Here is a 6,982-nt window from a genome sequence, read left to right on the forward strand (position 1 = left end):
TCAAACAGGTTGGAAGTTAAATATATTCGAAAAGGTAGTGTTTAAAAGAATGCTAACTAAGGCTTTAAAATCAATGTCTTACCTTTTATTAACACCAGGGACATCGGTACTGGTCTCCTTATCACGGAGCAAAGCACATGTTGGTTATTTGCTTTTCAAGGAGGGATTCATTAAATATGACTTCTGTATGATGGACCTTCACGGAACAAACCGATTCTCATGTTGCCTATGGCAACGCGTTGGTTATCTGGCTATTTTAAAAAAGAACATAAAAAAACACAAGATGGTATTCTTTGGTGCTTATCTGCTCAAGTGAGAGGCTCATTTTCCAGTCACTGGATATTGCTATAATGCAGCAGTAAATTACAGTCACTTCGCTCTCATTAAACAGCACTGAAGGTGCATTGGAAGATTGCCATCAGCCATCTGCCAAAGCTATAATGCTAAATGTATTTCCTTTAAACTTCCCAAACTCATCAAGTATAGCTTGGCATTTACATCACAACAATGATCCACATAAACACTGCATTGGAGAATGCAACTAGATGTATGCTATTCTAAGTAAACTGCAGAGGTAATCTAGTTTTGCTAAAGCAATTAGTGTACTGTAACTGATGAATAAACAATATCTATTCTTAAACCAAACAGTACATTTTTCTTTAATCATCCATGTACAGCTTAAATGTTCTGATAAGATATTCAGGATATTCAAAATCTAAACAAAGAGGTACCAATATTAACATAAAGTATCCCTAACCACCCAACCAGTCAACTGTGCAACTACTCAGCCACTGACTCATCACCCAGTACGACAAAGTTGTTATACTGTATGTGTTTAGTGTTCCACTCCCTGTTTTAATACACATGTATTTACATTTTTTGGTTTTCTCACCGGTTTGGTATATGTGGTTTGGAAAAGAACTCTGATTGACATCAACTGAATTCATAAGGGACCAAATTAGATGAAAAGCGTTGGTTATTTACAGTGGGGGTTGATTTGATCAACTTTTACCTTGCCGGGATAACATACAGCTGGGTTTTATTAGAGAATTTGACAGCATTGAGTAATCCACCCAGATTGCATCAACTACTTATTTTAAGGTGTAATCCTGTTATAACAAAGTGTTAAAGGTGCTGGTCAATACCTCCACAGAATTCACTCATAAATTAGCAACAGCTTTACTGAAATCCTTTTTTTAGCTGCACTGAATACAGTATAGTCCTGTGTGTAGCTGCAATGGGTAGCCCACATATACTGGCTCTGCAGAGACCTGCAGTGCAGTGCTTTTTGGACAGGAAGGTTTTGGACACTGAATAGCTTTAATAATAAATTGCAAGGGCTTGCTTTTATATAGTAGCTCTACTGGGAGACTGGCACCTGTGCTTTTAGGAAATTTAGGAACAGTAACTGTTTGGGTTGATAAAGCATGGTTGTTACCATGCTTTATCAATGTTTCCAATGATTTACCATGCTTTCAATACGCTTTAACTGTGCCTTACAACACTTTGCTATGCGTTTTACCACTGTTTAGCCCACTAATTAAAGGGTTATGTTATATCATCCTACTGTGTTATTGCAATATATTTAATATATTTAATTTCTTATACACAGAAAAACTGTCGATTAAGCTCAAATGTAAATGTGACACAAAGTCAGTACTGCCTGACTGACCCCTGTGGTATGAAGTGCAGTAGTTCTCATAAAGGCCAATATACGTATGTATGTAACAGCTATTGCAAGATAGCTTGGCTCTTTTATTCAGTGCTTCAAATCTGGTGCTGAAGAGTGTAAGGTACAAAATCTCCCCCAGCCTGTGAATTAGGTTGCCTTGCCTCGTCCTGTCAATCTCTTTAGAGTGTAGGAACTGCCAGCGACCACCAGAATCCACTGCTTGGTTTTAGAAGTGGACCCATACACAACATCAGCCTGTGTCCTGATATGAATAAGAGCAGTCGGTACAGTGGTTTGGCAGCATAGGAACCCCTGCAACACAAACAAGCAGTTTGCAGTTTAAAAGACAAATGAAGAAGATGAAAAATAAATACCATGCAAAAAAAAAAAAAAATGAAAAAAAAAAAATGAAATACATATTAACTGCACATTTAGAGTTTAAATCTGGAAATTAGATTTAGGGATTATTACCAGTAAATGGAGTGCTAAACTATAATATACAATGTAAATACAATCTCCAACCTTGTTTTTTTCTGCTATGTTCATTCGGTCCTTGTATTTTATAATTAAGTTTAGACTATGCAGATATTTCAAAGAGAGTGCTACAGTTGAAATGTTGCTGCTGCTTGCTTGTACCTAATCACTTCATGTATTGTAGTGTAAGGTAACTACAATTCATTTCAAATACATTTTTACAATAATCTGTGTCTGATTATCTGGGCTAATGAAGGCTACAGAACCATTTGCCTAAATTTGATTAAACTTTGCATGGACACTTTCAAGAAGTTATTCCATACACAGTGTGAGTGTTGCTCATGCTGACATTCTTTTTCACACTAGTGATACCTGATTGGCTGAGCTACTGAAGGCTATATTTTGGGAACCGCTTGCCCTAATTTGATCAGATTTGCACTCTTGTTACAGCTATTTAATTCACATATTTTGAATGTTGCTCACTGTGATACTTTTAGACAGTTTTAACACCTGATAGGTTGAGCTATTGAAGGCTATATCTTGGAAACTGCTCGCCCAAATTTGAATAAACTCTGCATAGGCATTTATTATGATATATTCTACATGCTGCGGATGAAGGTCATGGTAACCTACTTATTAATTATACCAATACCTGGAATGTGTTATTTACATCATTGATAGGGACACCTGGTAATTATTGCTTAGTTGAACTTTTCATTGTGTTGCTAAAGATTTCAAAAGGATTTTCACTGCTCCCCTTATCATTGAATGCTACCCTGCCCATCACATCAGTAACTATGCTAAAAGCCTAACCTGGATGCAGCTGAGTTATGGGAGGTATGGCCTTTCCTGACTTGTGTGGCTTCAAGCTGCACCATTGAAGTTCATTTAATTGTCATTTTTCCTGACTTTTGTGGCTTCAAGCTTAAACCATAACAATTTAACAGTTTTTTTTGTAATTCATTTCCTGACTTTTGTAAACAATAGTAATACTAGGATTTGTTATGTGAACAATAACCAACGATAGGGTGTAGGGTAAGCCCCTTTCACAATGTCACATAGTGTGAAACCATGTACCTCAGGATGTGGGTCGAGCGAGAAAAAATGCCTTGGTTGTTATATGCCTTTCCACAGCTCGCCATGCTCCCGGTGTGTCTGGAGAAAATCAGGTAGGACTGGGCCATGGTGCACTTAGTAGCCCCTTATTGGCCCAGGACACTGTGGTTTTCAGCTTTGATGCAGCTCCTGAGCAGCCATCCGTGGAGACTGACCAATCAGGCGCAGTGGCATCCCAACCCATCAAGCCTACAGCTCTGGGTTTGGCCCTTGAACGGCTGCATTTAAGGCATCTGGGTCTGTCCAATAGGTTCACTGACATCCTGCAAAATGCCAGAGCAGCGTCCAAATGTTCCCAGTATGGGTACAAGTGGGGCATCTTTCAGATGTGGTGCCTGCCTTGGGGTTTTGACCCCACGACCTGTCCCATGGCAGTTGTACTGCAATTTTTTGCAGGACATATTTGACGAGGGGAAATTAAATTAAATGTCTATCTGGCAGCTATTTTAGCTTGCCATGTCAAGATTGACTTGGTCTCTCCAGGAGCTCACTTCATGGTGGGGCAATTTTTAAAAGGTGTTCGGTGACTTCGGCCACCTATGAAGGATATTGTTCCTCACTGGAGGCTTAACATGGTATATGATGCACTCATAAAGCCTCCATCTGAGCCCTTGCATTCAACTGAGCTGAAATTATTATTGCTCCAAGCAGCTTTCCTGCTTACTATCATCTCTGCAAAGCAGGTGAGTAAGATGCAGGCATTCTCAATTGTGAAAGCCTGCTTAATTTTTGCAGAAGCCAGGACAAAGGTTACTCTTCGTACCAATCCTGCTTTTTGCCAAAATCTCTGCATTTCACGTCAACTAGTCTGTGGAATTAGAGGCTTTCCGTCCACCTCCTTTCCAGTCTGGTAGAGAGCAGAAGCTCCATATGTTCTGCCCTGTGCGGGCAATACTATATTTTGCTAACAGGACAAAAAGTTGGAGGCAGTGCCATGGTCAAGCACTGTCTAAACAGAGGCTGTCCAAATGGATAAGAGTCAGGATTGCCTATGAGTGAGCCAACTGGCCCCCTCCAGAAAAGCTCACTGCCCATTCCACCAGGGGTATGGCAACTTCGTTGGGCTTTATTCCAGGGTGCATCTGTCAAGGACATTTGCAATGCAGTGGTGTGGGCTACTCCCCATACCTTTATGAGGTTCTATAGACTGAAAGTCGTGGATCCACAAAACTCTGGCTTTGGAACTAGAGTGTTAAGGGCGGCTTCCAGGTCTACCCTTACAACACAGACATAGAGGGGAGTTTCTCCCTCAATTTTTGTAGCCCTAGCTGGTTCCTAATGGTAACATGCATGGTAGCCTTTGGCTTAGCCTTGTGGCATTCCAGTCATTCTGCAATATTGCCTTGCGACAGCTTGGGTATACTCACCCATTAGGTAATGGTTACATTTAGTACTTGAAAGGGAACATTAGGTTATTATCATAACCCTGGTTCCCTGAAATAGAAATCTAACCATTAACCTTCAAGGTCGCTGTGTCCATGATTGCAGCAGGCTTGAAGGAAAAACGGAGCAGCTTTGCTACATCTTATTCAGGTTTCGGGGACTTTAGGAGGTAAACACCCATTCAGTAATGGTAACATTTCTATTTCAGGGAACCAGGGTTATGATAATACTGAATGTTGTTCACATTCTACACAGTTATCTTTTAAAATAGGAATCCTATTGAAATACCATCGAGCTCGAGTGAATTATCAATGGGCAGTTGCTGGAATCACATTACAATATGTATAGGTTGTTTGCGGAAACTTCTTGCATAATTTTAATTTAAACTTCCTACTTTCCTCCAGAGACATCAAATGGTATCTTCCACTCTGCATTTTCCATACACCTTTTGATTGATAGCAACAAGCAGTCACTCAGTCATAGCTTTTATAATAAGATGCCTGAAACTTTGTCAGCTGTTTAATCCAGGCTTTGTGTTCACATTGGAACATGTCTCATCTTTCAAGCTTGTAGTCTACCAAGCTGCCTATTCTAATTTTTTTATGTCAGCCCAGACGAAAATGACTGTTCTGCAGCATACATGTTGTTACACATCCCAAAATACACTTGAAAAGATCATTTGATCCTGACCGCCTGACTCTTCACTCATAAGATTACTGCTCTGCTGTACATTTACTGAGCAAGATGACTGCTCCCCTAACTATAGACAAAGCCACCCCTACCTCTCACATTGCATTACAATAATCACATTGAAAACTGACAAAACATACATATAAGAAACTTAACATGGTGATAACAATTGTTACTAAAATCATGCAAAAATCATTTAATAGATCTCAAAAATTACATTGAATGTTGATTGCTACTAGTCACAAAAACTGACAATTTTCAATATCAATAATTTTTGTTTTTAATAAGTTTTCAAAGTTATTATGAATATTTTTGCAGAATTATGGTGTTATGAATGCTGCATGATGTCCACTCATTTAAACCATTACCAATACATTACAAAACTGTTTACGTAACAAAGCAAACGATTAAGATACTGAATTATTTAAAGACCTGTTATCTCTGAGTTTAAACGTTTCACACATTTAAACTTGACACACCCTGAATTTATTCTTTACCAAAGATTCCATGAAACTTTTATTTCTGTGTTATGTTAATTGACGATCAAATAGATGTAAAAAATGTATTGTTTACTTGTTTTCAATGTTAGGAAATATGCATTTAAATGAACACTAATAAACAGTCACCTACTGTATCTGATACTAAAATGTAATCTTTGTAACTTCTGAGTCAGATTTTGTATGAATCCATGAAATAACTCCAAGCAAGTGCTGCTGTTAGACAGCTGTTCATTCTGACCCATCCATACATTTCAGTGTGGCGCTGTGAAGAAAATATATAAGGACAGTGTATCAGTCAATCTGTTATAAGTGAGTGACATTCTGTAAAAAGAACACGGAATACATAACGAGAAGTGTATCTTAAGTTTTTGAAGGCAAAAATGATACCATCACAGTAACATATGGTGATTTCAACTACTGAGTCAAGTATTTCCATACGGTTTGAGATACAAAATTATAGCTATCAGTGTCATGAAAAAAGCAAATCACCTTGACCTACGTCCAGTGTACAGATGTAAGTGCGAAAGACGGACGTACATACAAACAGGTTCTTCCATATATCCACAGAACCGGATATGCTAAACAACTTGTGGTAAAGAATGTCATAAACCAGGTTTCTAGATATTTCTTTCAGCATTTGTACACTTTTTTTTTTTTTTTTTTTTTTTAAAGATCTGTCCAGATTTTTTTTCTAAATTGCCCTTCTGTGTACTTGATACCACTTTTTTTTTTTTTGGTTGCACCTCTTTAACTTGTTCCTGTTACTTTTTTCTGCTTATTTATCCATTTGTACTGATGTTATAAAAGTCAATATACTGTATATGTATTGTTGTTTGTGTTTGACTATTAAAAGTGCATAATAAACTCGGTTCATAAAAGCAATACTCAATATCACCGAACATCCCAACCAAGTTGCTGTTTGCTTTTTCTGTATCATTTGTTGCAATTTTTTTTATTCCGTTATTTAAACGTAGCACAGTCAATATTTACCCCATGATTCACAGCAATCCACATAAATCCTAAAGGCGGGTTTGCAATTGTGGTTTGGAGTCTCGCTTACAGTGTAAGCAGGAGCGTAGGCCCCTTGTCAAGTGGATCAGAGATTGGAACGCTATATCATAAATTGAGCATAAATTGGCTCTTGTGT

The sequence above is a fragment of the Acipenser ruthenus genome, chromosome 3 (genome assembly GCF_902713425.1).
Source record: "Acipenser ruthenus chromosome 3, fAciRut3.2 maternal haplotype, whole genome shotgun sequence".
Lineage (NCBI taxonomy): Eukaryota > Metazoa > Chordata > Actinopteri > Acipenseriformes > Acipenseridae > Acipenser > Acipenser ruthenus.